We start from the raw sequence: 24,191 nt of genomic DNA, 5'->3' as shown, positions 1-24,191 counted from the left end.
TTAAAGTCAGCATTTGGCTGCTGAGTTAGCTGATTATAACATTCCCATAAAAACCTCAATTTCAATCTTTTGGAAAAATATGTAGGAATATTTAAGCCAAATTGATAACTATAAGAGAGCAGCCAAAAAGCTATGGAAGTGTGAGATCTTTGGAGAAGAAAATAATTATAATAAACTAATCAACATTTGTGGATAAAGATAGAAAGTAAATGTGATGTTTGGCATCAAATGAACCTATGATAAGGGCAGATAAATTAGCACTCCATGAAATGGTTCTTGGAAGCAAAACCCGAGAGATGTATTAAATTTATAAGCCTTTATACTAAGAATGTGTATTTAATTACCACTAATGCAACATTAATAAGTACATTGAAAAATATTACTGCAAATGAAATAAAATTCATGAGAATTATATTGATACTTTTTTTAGTTTTTGTTGAAACTCCTCTTTCAACATACGCATTATTGAATCTGGTCCAAAATGACTTAGCTTGGATTTCTTGGATTATTTGGTAATTTGGGTCTTCAAAATGTTAGGCTAAGACAACTATGAATGAAAATAACCATCAGAACATTTGTGGGCTCATACATCACCGTGAAAAAACATTTCAATATTCTGGGAAATTTCTACTTGTTCTAAGAGAGAGAGAGAACTTATTTAAAACAATGAGATTTTTCTGGTCACGTGCCATATTTCCTGATCCATTGTGTTTGGCACCAGGAAACAACTTGGCATGAGCCACTGAAAAATCCATCAGCAACTGTGTCAACTTTATCACTTCCTGAGCTTATGCTTGCAGGAAGTGGACACAAAAACAATGATTTAAAAGGGGAAAAATGGCCCTGTCATTTGAAAAATAGAAAATATATGTTTAACACTTACTTACTGTCTCCTTATGGTAAATTATATGTGGAGATTTGTGCTAACAGTAGACAATGACTACATCAGAAAACATCAGATGAAACGTCATCTCTGAAATAAAATTAGAAGTGAAATTCATAGTTTTCACTTGTTCTGAGTGCATTTAAAAAACTGGATAAATCATATTAAGTGTGTATTTAAGGTATGGGAGTAAAAGAATGATAAATGTTAAAAACATTACCAAGATGCTACTTTTGGGGAAAAATAGTTATTTTGTTCTTTGCATGGAGATATAATATTTGTTCATAAAACAGATAACCAAATAAGAAGGAAGATTTAAGGATCAGAATATCAGAAAGAACACTTCTCTGGGGGATTTTTTTAAAGAAATGGAATGCAAAGTGTTTCCTTGTACAATATTTGGATGAGAAAACCTAAGTAAAAGGTTGTAAAATCCGTAAGTATTGGTGACCTGACTCCTTGCTCTTTCATGCCATAGGCTATAAAACAAAACCTTTTTTGGCCTGATTCCCTCAGAATCCAGCTGTGCTACTGGCATGCACCTGATTGTGCATAATTTTACAGCTGAAATATTAATAAGTGGTCTTTGCTAAATACATATTCCTTAGATAATAGCCTTGGCTTTTTATCACATTTTTATTGCCATTTCTACTACCCAAAAGTTCTTCCCAAAAGCTCTGCTTTCAAACTTGATTAACCCCTATGTGATCAATTAAGTTCAAATACTCCTTGAATGAAAAGATTCAGCTATTCAAGCAGACAGGCAGAGTCCAAAAGGTGGAGGGGAAAAATAATGATTTCTTTTGTAAATACTTCTGTTTCTTGCAATATGTGGTTAGATATTTTTATTGGACTAATGATTTGCAAAACAAAGAATTTTATGTTTACCCTATATTCATATATCTAGCATAGTAATATATGAAGAATCTTGTCAATATCTATTGTAGCTAAAACTTTGATCTTATATTCCTATTTCATAATTTAAAAACTACAGAGTTTAGTAGCATGGATGACTCTTTCATATTGCACAGAAAGTAAATAGCACAGCCCAGAATAGAAAACATACCTCTGGATTTCAGCATGCTTTTTAAGATAGTGTCGCCATGTATCATGGCCTGCAGAATACAAAGGGGACTGAAGTAAAATCTCAGAGCTCATCATAGAGTGGTCCCACTGGCATGCCCCCAGGCATCCCTATCACTCCAATCTAATAACTCTATCTGGATCTATTATATATATTTACACTTCTCCTAAGTTATTATTGAAAATCAAGGCTTAGAGACAAAATCTTTGGGTAACAGCATTGTGGTTGCAGTAAGCCAGCACCTGAGATGCTGCTACATCATATGACTGCCGGTTCAAGTCCCAGTTGCTCCACTTCTAGTTCAGCTCCCTGCTAACGTGCCTGGGAAAGCAGGGGAAGATGGCTCAACGTTTGGGCTCCTGCCATCCAGTTGGCAGACTCAAATGGAGTTCCAACCTCCTGACTTAAGCCTAGCTCAGCCTTGACCTTTACAGTCATTTGGGTAGTGAAATAGCAGATGTAAAATCTCTCTCTTTCTCTCACTCTCTGTAACACCACCTTTAATATAAAGACATTTTAAAATGAAAAATGAAATCCTCACATTCCATCATTACTTTTCATAGATTAATGCCATAGCCTATTAAGCAGTGAATCTAATTTTAAGGTCTAAGTATCAGAAAAACTTGTTTAAAAGATTGAAAAATTAAGGTATGGGCCTTTAAACATACTTCCAACTTGATTTCATAGGACGATATAGTTAAAAACGCTTTAGGGAGTCAATCAGTATATTCATTTTTTGCATACTAGTAAAGCAGAAATCTGAAGAAAAAGGGATGAAGTAGGCATTATGGCATAGTGGGTAAAGCTGCTGCCTACAACACTGGTATCCCATGTGGGCATTGGCTTGTGGACCAGCTATTTCACTTATGACCCATCTCCTTGATAATGGCCTGGGAAAAGTGATGGAAAATGGCCCAATTGCTTGGACCCCTGCAACCGTTATGGAAGATTTGGAAGTAGCTCCTGGATCCTGATTTCAGCTTGATTTTGTCCTGGCTCTTGCAGCCATCTGGAAAGGGAACCAGGAGATGAAAGATCTCTGTCTCTGTCTCTCCCTATCTGTAACTCTTTCAAAAAAATCATTATAAAAAAAGAAAAGGATATAAAGGTGGATATCAAATGGTACATTTAGTACTTACCTCAAGATTTTAAAATGTAGAAGTACATATTATTTCTTTTGGACTCAAAATTATGTGCTGGGGCTGGCACTGTGGATGAGTGGGTAAAACCACTGCCTTCAGAGCCAGCATCCCATATGGGCAATGGTTCCAGTCCCGGCTGTTCCACTTTTGATCCAGCTTCTTGCTAATGCTCCTGGGAAATCAGCAGCCCCCAAGTACTTGGACCTTGCAGTCATGTGGGAGACCCAGAAGAATCTCCTGGCTCCTGGCTTCTGATCTGCCCATCTCCAGCCTTTGCAGCTATTTGGGAAATGAACCAGCAGATGGAAGACCTCTCACTCTGTCTCTCCCTCCCTCTCTCTGTAACTTTGCCTTTCAAACAAAACAGATTTGTTTAAATCTTTATTTTTAAATGTGCTAAAATACAGAGCATATAGATATAGTTGTGATCTGGCATTCTTCTTAAATCCAAAAACACAACAAAATGTTAATAAATAAATTATTCACTGTCCATATATTCAACAAAGTTCCCATAAACACTTAATTAGCACATTTGAACTGTTGTTCCTAGAACAAATGCCACATTAGGTTCCTGGAAGTTTCTGGTCACAGTTTTGTCAATAAATCAACAAATAGCCTTCACTTTATTGGATGCTTCAGGCAATTCATACCTTAACAGAGCTTAATTAGCACATGTATTTTCTTCTTAAGATACAACACTGCCTCTCTAGCTAATGAACCTCAGCCAACACTTTAGCACTATGCTTGTGGATTATTTTAAAAAGTGAAATCATCAAAAAAATCACAGAAAAATGCAGAAAAAATATCATATATGATTCTGAATAAAATGTGGAAAGTAGAGTTATTTATGGTATGAGAGCTGAACCAAGAAGGCAGAACATCATCTTGATCATCCTTAGCTGGGAACACACATATCATTTTTTTCTTCTTTGACCTTGTTCATAAGCACCTGTGAATGTACCTCAAATACTATATGGTGATTACACATATATTTTAGGGAGAAGATGAATGGACAAAAATGAAATTATAAAAAATGAGCATTGTCTCTACTTCTTGAGAGACCTCCATATCTCCTAATGAAGTATCTATTTTCAGTATTTACTTTACTCAAATCTTCAGTAGTATTCAACCGCTTCTGCCTTTTAAAAATTTTCTTTTGTTCCTGGGGTATCAAACTCTCCCTCCAGATTTTTATCTCTCCTCTCTGACTTCCCCTTCTTATGTTTTTTATTTATTGGAATCAATCTCCATTACCAAGTCTTTAAAATCACAAATCTTTCAGAGTCAATCAAAACTACCCTCTCGCTTTCCACTCTCCCTATCCCATCTCTTCCTCTACTCCAAAGACTGAAAGAACTTTGCTTCTAGTTTGAATTCCTACCCCTGTGAGCTTTAAACATATACACAATGAACTACCAGACAGTTCCAACTCAATGACTCAGAGGCACCTAGAAATACATTGAATTAATGATCTTTTTCTATAGAACTTGAACCTACAATCTGAAGAACTTATGAGAGAAAGATATTTTAGAGCATATATCCTAGGAAGCATTTTGACATTAATTTTAGGGAGTACACAATGGTAGATGTCACTCCCCCTCCCGCGGAGGAACGACACCGGACCCTGCGCTGTTCTCTCTGCCCGGCTCTTCCCGGGTTTGCTGCCGTTCCCCCACTCGCGGAGGAACGATGCTGTCCCGGGTTTGCTGCCACCCCCTCCACCCCCCACCCCCCACTCCCGCCTCCGCAGAGGGGCGGCACCCACGCTGCTTTCCCCGCTTTGGCGGAGGAGTGGCACACCGCTGGCTGGCTCTCTCAGGGGCTGCTCAGATGTTCCTCAGATGTTCCTGGTGCATGTTGTCTCTCTCCTCCTTTATAGTCCTCTTCCACCAATCCATGCTCTGCTGCCCACACGCCGAGCATGCTGCTCTCCTCCAATCAGGAGCAGGATCAGCTCCTGAAGCTTATCAGTCAAATTGGCAAGGCAGCTGTGTAGAAGTTGTTTGCTGTCTCTCAGCACCATATTGTGGGAGATCAGATGCATAGAATTAGTCTTAGTTCCAGTAATTTAGTCTAGTCTCAGTTGCTCCCCACAGGTAGACACAGACTTCTTGTCACTATTAAATACATCTTTGGCTCTCTGGCAAAGTACAAGGTAGACAGGGAACTTTACAGTGCAACCGTCTACAAAAGGCCTAGTATTTCTAGGAGCAGGGCCATCATCTTGCCAAGCTATGGCATCACCACCTCTTGTAGTAAAAGATGCTGAGCCCAGGACTTTGGGTAAAATGGTAGAAGTGTAAAATAATCTTGTTAGGCTTCTTCCAAATAAGACAATTAAAAGTTCCATTGCTAGCATTGTTAGTCATGGTATTGTATATAGAATCTATACATCTTACATTTCCCCAGTCTTTTGGTAAATATTCTTACATTTAATCAGTAAACTAATTTTATAAGACTTTTCTGATTACATAATCATATCTGCTAAATTACATAATGATTATTACTTTTATCTGGCAAAATAAGTAACTTTAATCATAATTATAATAAACAGAAAATAATTTTATCAGCTTCTATAAATCCTATCTCTTTATTTTATCAAACATTCAGCCTCTGATTGTGCAGATCAAGTGTTTGTGGAGGGTAAGTGGATGGCACTAGTGAGATTTCAAAATTCAGCAGTTACTCAGTAGAGAAATCATTATTCCATGTCCTGGTTCACATAAATTTCAAAATTACATAGTTTAAGGTCTGAGAATCTTGTAGGTACTCAGTAATCAAGAGACGTATGATGATAGAAGACGGAAAGAATTCTTACCACGTTATCAGGTGAATTGTTTTCCTGTTTTTTTGTTTTTGTTTTTGTTTGTTTGTTTGTTTTTGTTTTCCTGACACAAGATAAGATATATTATGTAGCTGCAATTACTTGCCCTTTAATTTGTTTTAAGACTAGCTTAAATTAAATCTGTAGTTTATTTTTTCTACTTTCTGACAATATAAAAATAGCTAATTGGTCTAGTTCATGATATTGCTTTAAATTGCTGTTTTCTATCTTCATATAACTTGGTGTGAGTTTGAGAAAAATTGCTTCAAGGAGAAAACCATATGAAAATATATCTAGGAAGATGATTCATAAATATATTGATCTTTTTTTTTTTTTTTTGACAGGTAAAGTTAGACAGTGAGAGAGACAGAGAGAAATGTCTTCCTTTTTCCGTTGGTCCACCCCCCGTGGCCACTACAGCCAGTGCGCTGAGCTGATCCAAAGCCAGGAGCCAGGTGCTTCCTCTGGTCTCCCATGGGGGTGCAGGGCCCAAGCACTTGGGCCATTCTCCACTGCACTCTCGGGCCACAGCAGAGAGCTGGACTGGAAGAGGAGCAACCGGGACAGGACCAGCGCCCCAACCAGAACTAGAACCCGGAGTGCCGGCACCGCAGGCAGAGGATTAACCTAGTGAGCCATGATGCCAGCAATATATTGATCTTATTGCCTACGTCTTGCAAATTTGACTATCACAGTGACAATTTATACTGAAAATATGAATAAATTTAACCCTTATAAAATGCAATATAAAGCCAATGACAGTGGATTTTTAACACATTTTCTTTTTCTCTGGTAACAAACTATTGAAATAGATATTCCCAGGTTTCAAAGGCTTAAGCATATACTTTCCTCATGTAATGATCTCATCAAGTGATTTTTTATGAGCAGATATTCTACATAACAATTGTTTTTAGGATACCTTCCATGTAATAATGCAGAACCCTACCTCAGTGTACCATACAACTCCTCTATGCTAAAGCTTTAGAGACTTCTTCCTGAAATATGAGCGTACAAAAAGGACAACTTCTTAACCAACAAAAAAGACAGTATCTTATTTATTCTTTAAATTAATGCTTTTAGAGATACCTATTTTATATTTTTACCTAATGATCAGATAGCAAATTGAACTGATATGAACAAAATACAGTAAGTGTAGTTAATTTGTTAATCCATGTTGTAATAACTTTGAAGTCAAGGGTATTTTGTTTTGTTCTCTTCTGCTTTCTATCCCTTTTTGCAGGTTTCTTTACTCCCTCTGTTGTTTCATCTACAGATGACCCATTAGCTATCCTGTCTCACCTAAGGTGATAGGGAAAATCTGGAAAACACACGTCAAAGTCAAATCCCAAGGACACGGGCCTACTAAAAGAATGATATGTAGTCATAAAATTGTAGAACACTGTCCTTCCCTGAAACCATAGAATCATACCAATGGGAATCTGAAGTAATGGTTATGGAATGCAGCTGTAATACCCACAACGTTCTTAGAAGGAGTATTCAGGGAAGCCCAATTCACAATTAATGACAGGTACTAAACCACAGACTGAAGAAGCTCTGGGAAAACGAAACAAGATGAAAATCTAAAACAACACCTGAGCAAATTATATTCAAACTTCAGGGAACTAAAGACAATGAGAAAATATTAAACAAACAATCTAGGCCGGCGCTGCGGCTCACTAAGCTATCCTAAATCTGCGGCGCTGGCACCCCGGGTTCTAGTCCCGGTTGGGGTGCTGGATTCTGTCCCGGTTGCTCCTCTTCCAATCCAGCTCTCTGCTGTGGCCCGGGAGTGTAGTGGAGGATGGCCCAGGTGCTTGGGCCCTGCACCCCATGGGAGACCAGGAGAAGCACCTGGCTCCTGGCTTCAGATCAGCACGGTGTGCTGGCTGTAGCGCACCGGCTGCAGCAGCCATTGGAGGGTGAACCAATGGTAAAGGAAGACCTTTCTCCCTGTCTCTCTCTCTCTCACTGTCCACTCTGCCTGTCAAAAAAAAAATCTAGAGGAATTTAGCTTTAGAGGGATAGAGGGACAATGACACAAATTAACGTGAACCTCTTGTTGGAAACTATGAAAAAGCGGGATGGGTAATTAGCACAGCAGTTGGGCCAAATTTAGGAGATCTCAATCCATATTGAAGTGCATAGGTTCAAGCTATGGCTCCACTTCTAATTTTAGCTTCCTGCCAATGCAGATCCTGGAAGGCACTGGGTGATGACTCAAGTAGCTGGGTCCTGGGTACTCAGCTGGGGGACCTAGAGTTCTCGCTCCCTGTGGTAGCCTGGCTCAGCCCCACCCATTGTGTGCTTTGGGCAATGAATGAGCAAATGGAATCTTTCTCTTTTTCCTCTTGCATCAATAATAAACAAATGAGAAAAGCAAATAAAATTTGAAATCTATGCAGCTGCGGCTCACTTGGCTTATCCTCTGCCTGTGGCATCGGCATCCCAGATTCTAGTCCTGGTTGGGGTGCCGGATTCTGTCCCGGCTGCTCCTCTTCCAGTCCAACTCTCTGCTGTGGCCCGGGAAGGCAGTGGAGGATGGTCCAAGTGCTTGGGCCCTGCACCCTCATGGGAGACCAGGAGGAAGCACCTGGTCCCTGGCTTCAGATTGATGTAGCGCACCGGCCGGCAGCAGCCATTTGTGGGGTGAACCAATGGAAGGAAGACCTTTCTCTGTGTCTCTCTCTCTGTCTAACTCTGCCTGTCCAAAAAAAGAAAAAAAAAAAGAAATAGAATAAATTATTTAAATTATTGAAATCAAAAAACAACAACTAAGAATATTATGTGCAGTGAAATTATACTTCTGAAATGAAGGAAAAAGACATTCTCAGGCAAACAAAAACTAATAAGGATTTAGATAAGTAAATAATTAATAAGTAAAAGTGATTCAGAGAAAAGAGAATGATATATATATATTATAAACTCAAAAATCTACATAAGTAAGGAAATATTGAAAATAAATAAATTATGGCAAAATACAACCAGAATCCCAGTTCTTCAACACAGAGGATTTATTACCTAGTGGTGGTATGGTAAAGTCAATTTTTTCAGGAATTATTGATCGAATTATGGCATTCTTTTGATAACTGACATGGCTAATGAGTTTCTAGTTCTCTATAAGTTTTAAATACCCCAGTAATCACTTTTCTGAAATTTCTTTAAGATATGGTCAAACAGGGGTGACATTATGGCACAGTGTATTAAGCCATGGATGGGGGCCAGCAAGGTGGTGCAGTGGGTTAAGCCATGTTCTGCAGCACTGACATCCCATATTGGCACCAATTCAAGTCCTGCTTACTCCTCTTCTGATCCAGCTCCCTGCTAGTGCCCCTGGAAAAGCAGCAGCAGATGAACCAAGTACTTGGGGCCTTGCACCCATGTGGGAGACCTGGAAGAAGCTCCTGGCTCCTGGCATCGGCCTCTCCCAGTCCTGGCTGCTGTGGCTATTTGGGGAGTGAAACATTTCATGAGAGATCTCCCTCTCCCTTTCTCTCTCTCTCTCTCTTTCTTCTTTTTCTCCTCCTCCTCCTCCTCCTGCCTTCTTCTTCTTCTCTCTCTGTAACTTGGCTTTTCAAATAAATAAATAAATCTTTAAAAAAATAAAGAATTCATGGATGATTCTGGCATCTAATATTGGAGTGCCAGTCCAGTTTAAGTTCTGGCTGCATGCCCACATAGGAGAACAAATGGAGTTTCTGGTTCTCAGCTTCAGTCTGGCTCAGCCCTGGCTTTTGAGGCCATTTGGAAAGTGACCAGCAGATGGATGATATCTCTCTCTCTCTCTCTCTCTCTCTCTTTCTCTCTATCTCTCTCTCTCTCCTTCCTTCTTCCTCTCTCCCTCTCCATTCTCTGTGTTGCTCTGCATTTCAAGTAAATACAATTTTAAAAAAGAAATGGTCAAATAGATCCAGCTAAAGAGGATTAAGAGTTTTACCCTTTGATTTTTTCTAACAGCATAATTTAAAGTAAAATCAAAGCAAAGCCTAAGTAAATTATGGTTCATTGGATTGTTTTAGTTCTATAAAAATGAATATATATCATTATATTTTGCAACATAATAATATAAGCAATTATATTATGAAAAATAAAAGGATTATGGGCGATTGCATTTATTTTGTCTCTTTTCCAATTCTTTTACTGTGTGAAATAGTAATCTAAAATGAAAATTTATAATGAAAGATTAGTTGCTTTTTAGTGTTTTTAAAAATATTTCCATTATCATTCAGAATCTAAAAGTAAACAGTTTAACTCATTAGTATATCCAGAAAAAAATTTACCTTACATAATAAGTCCATTTTATTGAGAATAATAGTGTCTAGAATGATACCTCAAAGTATCTTTGTGATCTTGCCATAATATCTCTACCTTACTCTTGATAGTCCCTTGGCTAATAATCATTATCAACTCTAAATTAATTATTTAATTAATTTATTCAAAGGCAGAGAGCCAGAGTTGGTAGGGGGAAAAGCAGAATGAGTGCCCCCACCTGCTGTTACCCTTCCCAGATGCCTGCAGTAGCCGGTAGTGCAAATCCAGGAGCTGAGAACTGAATCCAGCTTTCTCACATGGATGGCCTGAAGACAATTACCTGGACCATCACTACTGCCTTCAGGACATATGGAGGCAAGAAGCTGGGGTGTGAAATACTAAGCAAGTTGTCCTCTAACATTTTAGCAGAATTTCTTGTAAGTAAAGGAACAAATAATTGTGGGACGTAAATATGTTGGTGAATGTTAGGATTTACAGGACTCCATTTTGGCTGTGAAAAATATATTTCTTGATTTGTCTTCCTCCCTAATATAGCACACAAAGATACATTTACCTTTTTTGTTTCTACTATCTCTATTCCTGTGTTCTTTATTATTTATTTTATTTTATTTGAGTTATATAGGTTTCATGTATTTCATATATAAAGATTTAGGAACATAGCGATAATTCTTGCCCTATCCTCCCACCTGCTCACACTCCAAACCTTCTGCTTTCTTCCTCTCCCATTCCGACTTTTAATTTTTACAAAGATCTCTCAGTTTAATTAATGATCATAAGGTTAACCCTACACTAAGTAAAAGAGTTCAACAGATAGCATAAAGAAAATTTAAAAAAAAAAAAAAAAACAACACTGTTCTTCAACAGAAGAAACAGGGGCTGTAAACAATCATCAAATTTCAAAATGTCCATTTCATTCTAATATATTACATTTCAGGTAGTCTTACTTACCTCAGATCAGGGAAAACTTATGGTATCTGTCTTTGTAAGACTGGCTTATTTCACTAAGTAAAATGTTTTACAGTTGCATCCATTTTGTTGCAAGACAAGATTTCATTTTTTATAGCTGTGTAGTACTCCATAGTGTATAAATACCATAATTTCTCTATCCAGTCAACAGTTGATGGACATCTGGGTTGATTCCATATCTTAGCTATTGTGAATTGGGCTGCAATTAACATGTGGGTACAAGATAACTCTTTTATATGCTGATTTTTTTCATTTGGGTAAATTCCCAGGAGTGGGATACCTAGATCATATGGTAGGTTTATATTCAGATTTCTGAGGTATCGCTATACTGTCCACAGTGGCTCTATCAGTTTATGTTCCCACCTACAGTAGATTAGGGTACCCTTTTTTCCACATCCTCACCAACATTTGTTGTTTGTTGATTTCTGTATGAGAGCCATTCTAACTGGAGTGAGGTGAAACATCATTGTGGTTTTGATTTGCATTTCCCTGATGGCTAGTGATCATCAGCATTTTTTCTAGTGTCTGGTGTTCATTTGAATTTCCTCGCTTGATAAAATGCCTGTTCAAGTCCTTTGCCCATTTCTTAAATAGATTATTTGTTTTGCTATTGTTGACTTTTTTGAGCTCTTTATAGATTCTGGTTATTAATTCTTTATCAGTTGTATACTTTGAAAATATTTTTTCCTATTCTGTAGTTGCCACTTTACTTTGCTGCATGTTTCTTTTGAAGTACAGAAGCTTCTCAGCTGGATGTAATCCCATTTGTCAATTTGGACTTTGCCTGCCTATGCTCCCAGGGTCTTTTTCAAGAGGTTTTTGCTTATGCCAATGTCTTGCAGAGTTTCTCCAATGTTCTGTAGTAATTTGATGATATCAGGTCATAGATTTAGGTCTTTGATCCACTTTGATTGGAGTCTTGTGTAAGGTGTAAGGTAGTTTCATACTTCTGCATGCAGAGAGTATTAGTAGGATTAGATACTTACATAATTCTAGCATTGTTATATATTTAATATAACAATATATATTCATATATTATATAATACATATACATAATTCAATGTTAACAAATATATATAATATATAATTGTTATATTATTCTAGCATTCATCACATTCTAATGCATAATTACTTTATATGCCTATATTGACTAAAAGTTTCATAAATAACAATGGACTTATGGAAACTTTGATTCACTGGGAGTTTTATTAAATCATGAATAGACCAATGGTGCAGAACAGAAACTCTAGAAATAGATCCAAGGGTATATGGCAACTTAATATACTTAAGGTTGGAATCCCAGATGCTCAGAAAGAATAAACCACTTTATTTGCACACAAATTATGCCACCATAAGGTGGACCTAAAAATTATAAAATTGGCTTCAAATTTTACATAATACAAGGAGCCTTCAAAATATTCATGGAAATGTATATTATGAAAATACTATGTATGGATTTCAATTGTTATGCCAAAATAATCTTTTAATTCTATTTCGATGAAAACTTTGAAGTACCATTATATATCAGAATGAATTTCAATTACATCAGAAACTTAAATGTAGAAACAAATAATTTAAAAGAAAACAAATGCTGAAATAAAGCATAATGTGTTCCTTTTTAACCTAAGAGTTAGGAATTCCCTAATTGTGATTCAAAATAAAAGGCAACTAAAAATTGATATAGTTTACTGTACAAAGATAAATATTAATTTGCAAAGGGAAACAACCATAAACAAAATGAAAAACTCAACTGCATTCAAACTTTTTCAACATAGAAGGTATAATGTGGTTGGAAAAAAACATGAAGAAAAAATTGGATTCAGAAAGAATGACTATTTTTGTCTTTAAATTATGACTGATTATCTTAGGTTGTTTCCAGTTCAGTGAAAGATTCAATAAAAATATATTTTTAATTTTCCTCATTTGACAGTTGAATCACCTTCACAATTGGTAAAATTTTATAATTGTGATCAAATAAAAATAATTTGCTTTAACATAATTGCAATCTAAATTGTATTACTTAATTTATTAAGCAACAAACATCAGAAAAGATGTGAATTGAAACCTCACGTAGATATACAGTAGTTTACATTGCACTACATTTTCCTGATATTTCAAAAAAAAGGAAGCATTTAATGCCTTTCTAACACTTATATATAAAATGTAAACCTTGAGATAGGTTGATATTTTTACAAACCAAGTTAGCATTACTTACTTCCAAGAAGAGTAAATAATGCAATATATACAATTTTCCTTGCAAAATTATCCACAAAAGAATTACAAAAATGTTTAGAAAAATGTTTAACACTCAGAAAATTCACCAGGCAGAATAAAGCATAAAAGCAAAGATTCCCAAGACAGATAACATCTTTTCCCAACATGATCAGTCATAACAGCAGTTACACATGCAATGTAAATAAAATAGTAAGCAATTTGAGTTTGGTTTTGAAAGACCTTGCAGGTGTACTTGGTGCACAGATGAGGAGATGGCACATTTGGCTTTTAATACAAGAGATTCAATATGCCAGCCAAATGCTGGACCTCATATTCTTTTGCGCTTTTATGAAGGGCAATTTTTTTCCTTCATCTTCAGAAGCCAAAATAAGAGCTGAAGCTTTATGTCCATAACTCACCAGGAGGCAAAGAAAGGGAGACTTGATACAAGACCAAAAAGCTAGACAAAAATTAGTGATATAATTACATGAAACAATCTCCCACTGTTATTTCCAATACAGTTTCTCAAATAGACATCCTCAATTCATCTTTGATAATCTATATTTAGTTTTCTGATGGATTTCCCTATAATATGTTTGAGATTTTTATCTTTGCTTACATAAATACTTTTTTCCCAAGATTAGAGACCACCAAGGACCTACAAAAGCAAACATACAACATATCATTCCTCTAGTCCTGCATTCAAAATATTTTTAAAACAGTTGTTCTTTTCATCTAAGAACAAACAAATAAAATATTTCTAACCACCAAAGCAGTTTCTAAATAGTTTGGGTCAAAAAGATGAAATTTCATTGAGCTACAAAGTTAATCCATCAGTTATTGAACATACTTACATTTTGCAAACTCTTTGCCCTTTATACATTTCTGTACAACCAGAATTTCAAGGGATCTGCTGCCTGACATGCTGAGATTAAACGGACTTTGTCTCTATTACAATGATCTAGAACAAATGGAGAGACGACCAATTTTTCAAGAATGTTGATTCTTAGAAGTGTCCTCACACTTTTTGCTGACCAATGTATTCGATACGTTTCAGAGAATAATTTTTTAAAGATTTATTTATTTGCGTGAGAGTTAGAGTTACAGACAGAAAGAGAGAGGTCTTCTATCTGCTGATTCACTCCCTAAATGGTCGTAATGGCTGGAGCTGGGCCTATCCGAAGCCAAGAGCCAGGGGCTTCTTCTGGATCTCCCATGTGGGTACAGGGGACCAAGTGCTTGGACCATCTTCCACTGCTTTCCCAGGCCATCAGCAGGGAGCTGGATCAGAAGTAGAAAGCTGGGACTCGGCCCAATGCCCATAAGGGATGCCAGTGCTGCAGGCTGAGGCTTAACTCATTACACTGCAGCGCCAGCTCCAGAGAATAATTATTGAAGTCAATTCTGCTTATATTGAGCCTAACACAGAAAGAAAATAAATAAAATTTCATTTGAGGGGGCATATAGTTTTTGTTAGCAGCTGTGCTAGGCACTTCATACATTTAGCAGTAGTCAGGGTTCTCCAGAGAAACAGAGCCAATAGGTTAGATAGAGATAGATAGATAATCACTCACATGATTATGAAGAACGAATACTGTACGCTCTGTCATCTGCCAAGTGGGAGAACCAAGAAAGATAATGGCGTAATGCAATCTGAGTCTAAACATTTGAAATGAATGTCTGGCTTCAGGAACGATGGAGAATGTGTCCTCTCTCCCCTTTCTGTCCCATTCAGGCTTTCTCAGACTGAATGATACCCAGTTAGATGAGATCAGATCTTTACTCAGTCTATGGATTCAAATGAAGCACTCAGAAAACATGTTACATCAGCTATCTGGGCATCCCTTAAATCTATTAAGTTTATTTATAAAATTACACTTTATCTAAGTGAAATCCCACAGATGCCTTCAATTTATAGGGTCAAGTAACTTGTCAAATGGTACCCAGAACATGTCTGGAGCACACTTTGGATTGGAGCTTAAACTGTCTGACTACAAAGTCTACATATGAATTTATATTTTTTAGAACAATTGATGATGTTACAGCTATTTTGGTATAATATGAAAATTCTGTAAATGATTTTAGTACTCCTGCAATTGGCTGTTTTCTCAAGTAAGTTAAATGAAATCTCTGCAGAAAATTAATGCTGGTATTTCACTTGAATAGGTGAAAAAGTAATGATTCTTTTTCTCCAATGCCTCTACTGTTCATCTGTATTTTGAACACCATTATGTATATAATATGTAATATATTTAAGATAAATAATGTGATATTAAATGGTATATTTTCAAATTAAATATTTATTCCTCAAATGTAAACAAAATAACTGAAAAACATTAAGCACGGTTAATTCAACAGGATAAACATCTTCAGCCATGTAATCAGTCTAACTGCTCTTCAATATATGACAGAATGGCCATGCCATGACCAATGCTACTGAAATATATCCACAAGTCCTTAAAAAGGTAACAGCTTTAAAAATCATACATTTTTCATTTTTTAGAAGTAACTTACTTTGCTATTGTCATTGGAGACTTGTCTTTGGAGAACCTTTCATTTATAAAGGATTCCATCAGCAAACAACTCTGAGAGAGAAGGTGGACCTACAGGGACCCTGGGGACCTTTTCAAACCTTTATGCTTATGTTATTCCTGTTAGCAATCTAAGTTAAGTTGACCAGGGTATAAAAAAAGAGAAAGAAATGGGATTTAACATTGAAGTCAACAATATAATTCACTTACTTCTAAGTAGAACGCTTTATGATGAAACAGAATTCCTTATGTCTTGCCAAATTTGGAAACAATTCATTGCAATATGTGCATAATCAGAGAAAAAAATCTACCAATAAATATACTACTACCCATGCTTAAACCGGTTGTGTTCCACTGAGTTTCCACATGGACTTGCTCTAATGGTAAGGAAAATGAAGGCATTTCCTCCTAAAAGATGCCCAAAGGACACTACCCATAGGAATGATTTCATTCAACATCGATTTGTGGGATGAGAAGTAGCAGCTGTGAAAGGATTGTCCAGCTGCTCTATGAAACCCAGAACGATAGAAGGAGATGATTTATCAAAATGTGACAGATTTCCTTGTTAAAAATTTGGCTGACAATGTAAAGCAAAGCACTTAGAATCACCTTCCAGAGTTGCCAACGTGGTGAGTGCGGGGGAAGAATTGCATGTAACAGATTCCAGAAAGTGGGAGGTAACATTGAAAACGTTGAGATGTAGATTGATGAAGACTGTGGTTTCCTAATGGATGTGTTTTTCCATCATTATGATGCCAAGGGCCATACTGATTGGAAAAACTCAGTTCCAAATATGTAAATTTGAGTGACTCTCAATAAACTATGCATTTTTGGATGAGCTTGTATTCCAAATCCTAACATTAACACAGTACTAAGACAAGTTTATTGGAAAAATAACACAGCCCATGACTTGTAAACCCATAATGACATACTTCGTGAGGATTTGGAAACACTTGACTCTTAGCCCACACATTGTGACAAAAAATAGAGATATTCATGCCATAGTCAACATAGACCAGTATTAAGCTGTAGGAAGAGGATTGATTGATGAAAATCAAGACCTTCAAATTAGTCTAAGACCAAAACTCTGTAGGTCAAAAGAAATGTCGCATGAGCAGAATTGAAGAAATGACAAGGGGGCCTGTCATGGGTGGGTTTTGGAGGACAGGACTTGTGATCACCCCAACCCTTCCGTGACCTGAGTCCCCATGCTTCACACCACCTAAATTAATACCACCCAGAAAGAAAGAAATGATTTTCCAATAGAAATAGAACTGGCAAAATATAAATCCAAAGGCTTATGAATATAGAAACAGAGTAGTGGTACTTTTAGATTCCACTATCTGGTGGTAAAATATGTAAGCTCTCGATTCAAGGTACCATTTTAAAAAATGGCCAGTTTTGGAAGTGGAAATGACTTGTATAGAAACTTTCATTTTCATTTTTCTGAATTTTATAGTGAGTTTTTGAGTTTGAATACATTACTGAATGACTGTGTAGCTTTGGGCAAGTTACTGAAGCTTACTGTTTCCAATTACCTCATCCATAATAAGGAGTTAACAATGTCCCAAGTCATAGACTAAATAGGTTAACACATATTAAAGGTCTAGCACAGTGCTCTACAGTTTATACTTACTGTGTACTTATTATTTACTAAGTGTATTTTGTAAAAGCAAAATGTTTGGTATTGTCATTCATTTTTTAGTTATTTATATTTTTATTCAATTTTTAAGGAGTTTTTAACGGATTCATTGTGATTTGTGCATACAATTCTAAGAACATAATGATATTCCCTTCCATTTATTTTTATTAAAATGAATATTGGTATGTTCCTTGAAGATTTTATTCAGTTGTCAATCTCATTTGCAGTGCACGCATTCTTGTTGTTTTCTCTTTATTTTCTTATGTTAAAGGCATTATCCTAAACACATCATATACATTTCACATGTATTTTTAATAGCCTCACTGTATGAGATATGATTCATTGCCAACTAGACAATATTCCCTCCACTCCATGTATTCTTTCTACTGGGGAACATTGATTTGTTGATAGTACCAATGTGCATAGCTCCAAAAAATGATGAGACACAAAAATTTTGTCCAAGCCTACCATGATTTTCCAACTTTTTACTGCTTTATAATTTTTTCCCAAATTTCTTTGCAACTGAAGGTCATAAGATATGATAGTAGACCAGGAAAATTAAGAGCAAGTGAACAAAATGAGAGATTGATTTTAGAAGTGAAGTTCTGTATCTTTCTCTTGACCCCACATTTTTGTTACTCAGATGTTACGGTGCTTGAAACTGTGACAGTCATTGTGCTACCAAGAGATGGCTGTATTACTTTATGAAACACAGCTTCAAAAGTTCGTATTTCCTTCCTTTTTTTTTTTTTTTTTTTTTTTTTTGACAGGCAGAGTGGACAGTGAGAGAGAGAGACAGAGAGAAAGGTCTTCCTTTTGCCGCTGGTTCACCCTCCAATGGCTGCTGCGGCCGGCGCACCGCGCTGATCCGAAGGCAGGAGCCAGGTGCTTCTCCTGGTCTCCCATGGGGTGCAGGGCCCAAGCACTTGGGCCATCCTCCACTGCACTCCCTGGCCACAGCAGAGAGCTGGCCTGGAAGAGGGGCAACCAGGACAGAATCTGACGCCCCGACCGGGACTAGAACCCGGTGTGCCGGCGCCTCAAGGCGGAGGATTAGCCTAGTGAGCCGCAGCGCTGGCCATGTATTTCCTTTTGAAGTTGACATATGGAGTTGTCTTTTCTCTTTTGGTTATGAGTAGATGTAAAATTGTGATTCTAGTAGAAAACATTGAGGAAACTTTAATGTCTATTACAAATGGGAAAAAACACACCCCAAAAAAGTGTGATACCATTGGCTAGTAACAGCAGGGTTATTTCTGTTCCCATAATTAAAGAGGCTAAGTGGGTCATGAGATTGTTAGAAATGACAAAATCTGTGTGAAGGTGACAGTCTGACCACAAATGTAAGCTCTGGAGGGAGAAAGCCTGGAACAATGACCTGTAAGATGTAGGGAAATCCATGTTTTATTTGGGCTTACTTCTTTCCCTGTAATGACCTGAATCCAAAAGTAAACCTGAGGATAGTGAAGCCCAGTGATGTTGTTCACACAGTTCAGCCTATAGACTGGAATCAGGAGGGGAAACAGGAGATCCTTAGCAAATGACAATAACTCTTCTAAGAAAAGCTAGTCTGAAGTTGATGAGATACCTAAGAGGGCAACTGGAGTCAAATCAGCCCAAAGAAGATAACCATAAACATCAGAATGTTAGAGAACTGCACCCTCATCTAGTGGAAAGGAAGGCTTGGGCCGCACATCCCCAAAGCTTACGGCAGGAGTATGGAAGGCACATGTATTCAGCCAGCTGAATTCTCATTGTTAACCAAGATTATTGTGCAAGGCATCTATAGGATGGAATCAAACAACGCTGTCCCATAATCTTCATTCCTCTGGAAGCAAAGTGAAAAGATTTGGCCACAGGAATACATATTTTGATTGTTAATTTTTTTTTAAGTAATTTCTATTTCTTAGTGGATTCTTTGGAGTAGCTACAATTTCTGACATAAAATCTAATCACTGATGTGTATTATTATCTAATTCTATAAGGAAAAAATACAATTTGTGAAAATATGAACTCATTCTATTTCTCTTTTTATTTCTTTTTTTTTAAGTTTTATTTATTTATTTGAGAAGTAGAGTTGATTCAGTGAGAGGGAGAGACAGAAAGAAAGGTTTTCCTTCCGCTGGTTCACTCCCCAGTTGGCCACAACCACCAGAGCTTTGCCAATCCAAAGCCAGGAGCCAGGAGCTTCTTCCGGGTCTCCCATGTGGGTGCAGAGGCCCAAGCACTTGGGCCGTCTTCTACTGCTTTCCCAGGCCATAGCAGAGAGCTGGATGGGAAGAGGAGCAGCCGAGACTAGAACTGGCGCCCATATGGGATGTCAGCCCCGCAGGAGGAAGATAACCTACTGTGCCACAGGGCCGGCCCCTCTATTTCTCTTATCATTCATGTTTCACTTAAAGATATTATGGGGTCCACACTGTGGCGCAGCAGGTTAACGAATGCCCTGGCCTGAAGCGCCGGCATCCCATATGGGCGCTGGTTCTAGTCCTGGCTGCTCCTCTTCTGATCCAGCTCTCTGCTATGGCCTGGGAAAACAGTAGAGTATGGCCCAAGTCCTTGGGCCCCTGCACCCATGTGGGAGACCTGGAGGAAGCTCCTGGCTCCTGGCTCCTGGCTCCTGGCTTTGGATCAGCCCAGCTCCGGCCGTTGCAGCCAACTGGGAATGAACCATTGGATGGAAGACCTCTCTCTCTCTCCTCTCTCTGTGTATCTCTGACTCTCAAATAAATAAATAAATCTTTAAAAATTTTTATCTGACCAAGAATTAAAAAAAAGATTTTATAATAACAGAGGCAATAAAATACACACCTTACAATATGTTCATTCTAGCTGGAGGTTAACAGGTACCTCTTTCTATATTAGATCTAAAGGTTTCTAATTAAAGGAAAGTTATGACGACAACTGACAATTGTATAGCGTCTGTAGTTTTGATGTTCATCATTCACAGCGCTGCTATTCTGTAGTTCCATATCCTGAGTAGCTGTGTGTACTAAGCATTGTTCTGAGCATCAGGGAATAGCAGTTTACATTCGAGTGAGGAAGACAAACTAAGGTTAGAAGGAATTTCCTGAATTGAAGGAATAGCAGGGTAGCTAATGTGTCTATGGTAAAGATAGTCAGGATAAAAGTGGTAGGAGACAGAGCTCAGAGACTCAAAAAGCCTGATTGCAGTGGACGTTGGTGAGGATTTTACTCCTGGTATGGAGAGACATGGGAGGGCTCTGAGCAGGTGGATGGTGTCAGCTGCTTTACATTTCTAAAGGATTGCTGTTTTCTGTGAGATTACCTTGTATAGGGACGAAAGAGCAATCAGGAAAATTGAAGAAATGTTTCCTCAATTAATGAGAACTCAGTCCACAATTAGAACACATACAGACTTACTCAGAAAAGATGCTGCCTATCATTACTCTAAATTGCTTCCCACACTCATCTTTCTGCTTTGTGCACAAACCAAATATTTGTCTGCCATTGGCCCAAGTGTAAACATAAACCTCTTCATTAGAAGCATCTGTGCTATGAACACTTATGAAAAAAATCATGATATTTTTCTCTCCTTCTTAAAAGGACAAATGTAGCTGTCCTTGGGCCCTGCACCCGCATGGGAGACCAGGAGAAGCACCTGGCTCCTGGCTTTGGATCAATGCGGTGCGCTGGTCGCAGCACACCAGCTGCAGCAGCCATTGGAGGGTGAATCAATGGAAAAGGAAGATCTTTCTCTCTGTCTCTGTCTCTGTCTCTGTCTCTCTCTCTCTCACTGTCCACTCTGCCTGTCAAAATAAATAAATAAATAAATAAATACTAATTAAGGTTAAATGAGGTCATAAGGATAGACCTCTGATCTGACAGCATTAGAACCCTTATAAGAGAGAGCTTTCTCTTTTGCTGTCTCTCACAGAGAAGTCCTGTGGTCGTGCAACAACAAGGTAGCCTCCTGGAGCCAAAGGGACAGTCCACACCAAACACTAAACCTGTTGGCACTCAGTGAGCCTGCACTTCTAAGAATTGTGAGAAAAGAAATTCTTGTTGTCTCAGCCACTCAAATTCAGTATTTTGTTCTGGCAGCTCAGGGAGACTAACATGGTTATTGAGATACAGAGATTTCTGTTTGTTTGTTTGCTTTGCCATTTTGAACCGGGCATGTAGACTAGACAACAGGCAAGGTCACTTCATTACAAGAAACTGAATCCAGGCCTTTCACCAGAAAATATGTTATTTCATGCATTCAGCTTTTTAGAAAATCCCATTTCAACTCAACATTGAAAATTCATAGCATGTCATAACAAAGTCGAGAGGAGTGAAGCCCTAAAGTTTTGAGAGAATTGAATTCTGGAAAATGATATAAGCATTAATTTTTACAAAAAGTGCAGATAATATCTATTTTCCATTTTTGGTACTAAAGTGATTACACTTTTATTTTTAATTCTGATTTTACACCAAATTAACTATAACTATCTTGATGACTCACTCCCAACCTTAAATTTTCCTTTGGGATTAAACCCACATACACTGTAAGGTTTCTGCTTGATCTCTTTCCTGAGAGCACTCAGGGATAGCTCCACATTTCAGTATCTGGTCGATGGATAATGTGAGTTGTCAAATCTCGGACATGCGTAGAAGTAGAGACTACAGGGATGGAAAATGAGCTGGCAACTTTCCTTTTGCTTGAGGATGAAGCGTTGGAAAACATTTCAGTGAAAGAAAGGAAAAAGTCTCACCAAGGAAATAATAACTCACAGCCATGTTCTACTGCCTCAAAACAAAGAAAGCAGTGTATCTTGGGCACACACTGATGCTGAAAGGGATTCAACTTCACCACATCACAGGGAAAACCAGCAGAAACATGTGCCTCGGACAACCAGAGCCTCTTCAGAAAGGTCAAGGTCCATGGTTTTCAAACATCAGACAGAACATGTGTTTTAATACAAGACATCGCACACCTCGTCATATCTCAGCCACCTCTCTCTCGCTTGATTTATGTATACTGATAATTCAAAATAGGAATTTCTGAATCTTCCATATTACTATATTTCTAGATTTCGTAACATATATACTCATCTTTAAAATGGATTTTGGACAGACTGATAGAATCATTAACAGCAATACAGATCAACTTCTCCCAAAGAAGAGTTCTTTTTTTTTTTTAAGATTTATCTATTTATTTGAAAGGCAGAGTTATAGAGAGGCTGAGGGAGAGACAGAGAGAGAGAGAGAGAGAGAGAGAATCTATCTGCTGGGTCACTCCCCAGATGGCTGCAAAGGCCGGAGCTGGGCTGATCCAAAGCCAGGAGCCAGGAACTTTTTCCAGATCTCCCACACGGGTGCAGAGGCCCAAGCACTTGGGCCATCTTCCACTGCTTTCCCAGGCCATAGCAGAGAGCTGAATATGAAGCGGAGCAGCCGGGACTCAAACCAGTGCCCATATGGGATGCCAGCACTGCAAGCATGCGGCTCTACCTGCTATGCCACAGCGCCAGACCCCCAGTGGAGAGTTCTAACCCTGGTTTTGAGAACTCTTTGTTTTAAACATGTCAGGAAATAATATTGAAGAAAAGCACGGAGCACAGTCATTATGTTAAATTCAAACTAGACACAAGTCAATTAACCTTGGTAAACCTCAGGTTCTTCATTTAGAATATGTGCAGAATCAAATCTATGCCATAGAGTGGCAAAGAGAATTGAATGAGGCAGTGGATACAGAATACTTCACATATTGTAGGTGCTAAATAAACGGTGCATATTTGGGCATTTTTCTTATTGTTATGAAAATCTTCATCCTTAACAAGCTCAATTGGTATTTAAAACAAGTTTTTCTAGAGGAAAGGAAGGATAAGACAAAGAATGTGGACAGGACAGCATGAGATAAACCTTGTAGAGTTGTTGGAAAATAAGTGTTAGACTTCAGGGTGTGCTAGGGACTGAATTGTGCCCTTCTCAAACTTCATGCATTGACACCCTAACCACGAATGAGACTATATTTGGAGTGAGTGCCTGTACAAGTTAAATGAGTTCATAAGAATCCATCCAAAATCTGATCAGGCTGGTGCCCTTACACCAATAGAAACACACACTGTCATCACACCATGCAAACTCTCTCTGCCAGATGAGATGCAGCAAGAAGACAGCCTCCTTCAAGTCAAGAAGAGGGCCGTGGGCCGGCACAGTGGCTCAATAGGCTAATCCTCGGCCTGCGGCACCTGCATCCCGGGTTCTAGTGCCGGTCAGGGCGCCGAATTCTGTCCCAGTTGCCCCTCTTCCAGTCCAACTCTCTGCTGTGGCCCGGGAGTGCAGAGGAGGATGGCCCAAGTGCTTGGGCCCTGCACCCACATGGGAGACCAGGAGGAAGCACCTGGCTCCTGGCTTCAGATCAGCACAGCACACCAGCCGTAGTGGCCATTTCGGGGGTGAACCAACGGAAAAGGTAGACCTTTCTCTCTGTCTCTCTCTCTCACTGTCAAACTCTGCTTGTCAAAAAAAAAAAAAAAAAAAAAAAAAAAAAAAAAAAAAAAGAAGAAGAAGAAGAAGAAGCAGAGAAGAAGAGGGCTCTGGCCAGGCCAGGACCCGATCAGCCAGCCCCTTCATCCTGGACTTCCCAGTACTCAATCCTGTGAGAAACATTTCTGTTGTTTAAGCCAT

The sequence above is a fragment of the Oryctolagus cuniculus genome, chromosome 20 (assembly GCF_964237555.1).
Source record: "Oryctolagus cuniculus chromosome 20, mOryCun1.1, whole genome shotgun sequence".
NCBI lineage: Eukaryota > Metazoa > Chordata > Mammalia > Lagomorpha > Leporidae > Oryctolagus > Oryctolagus cuniculus.
This window is presented reverse-complemented; position numbering follows the sequence as displayed.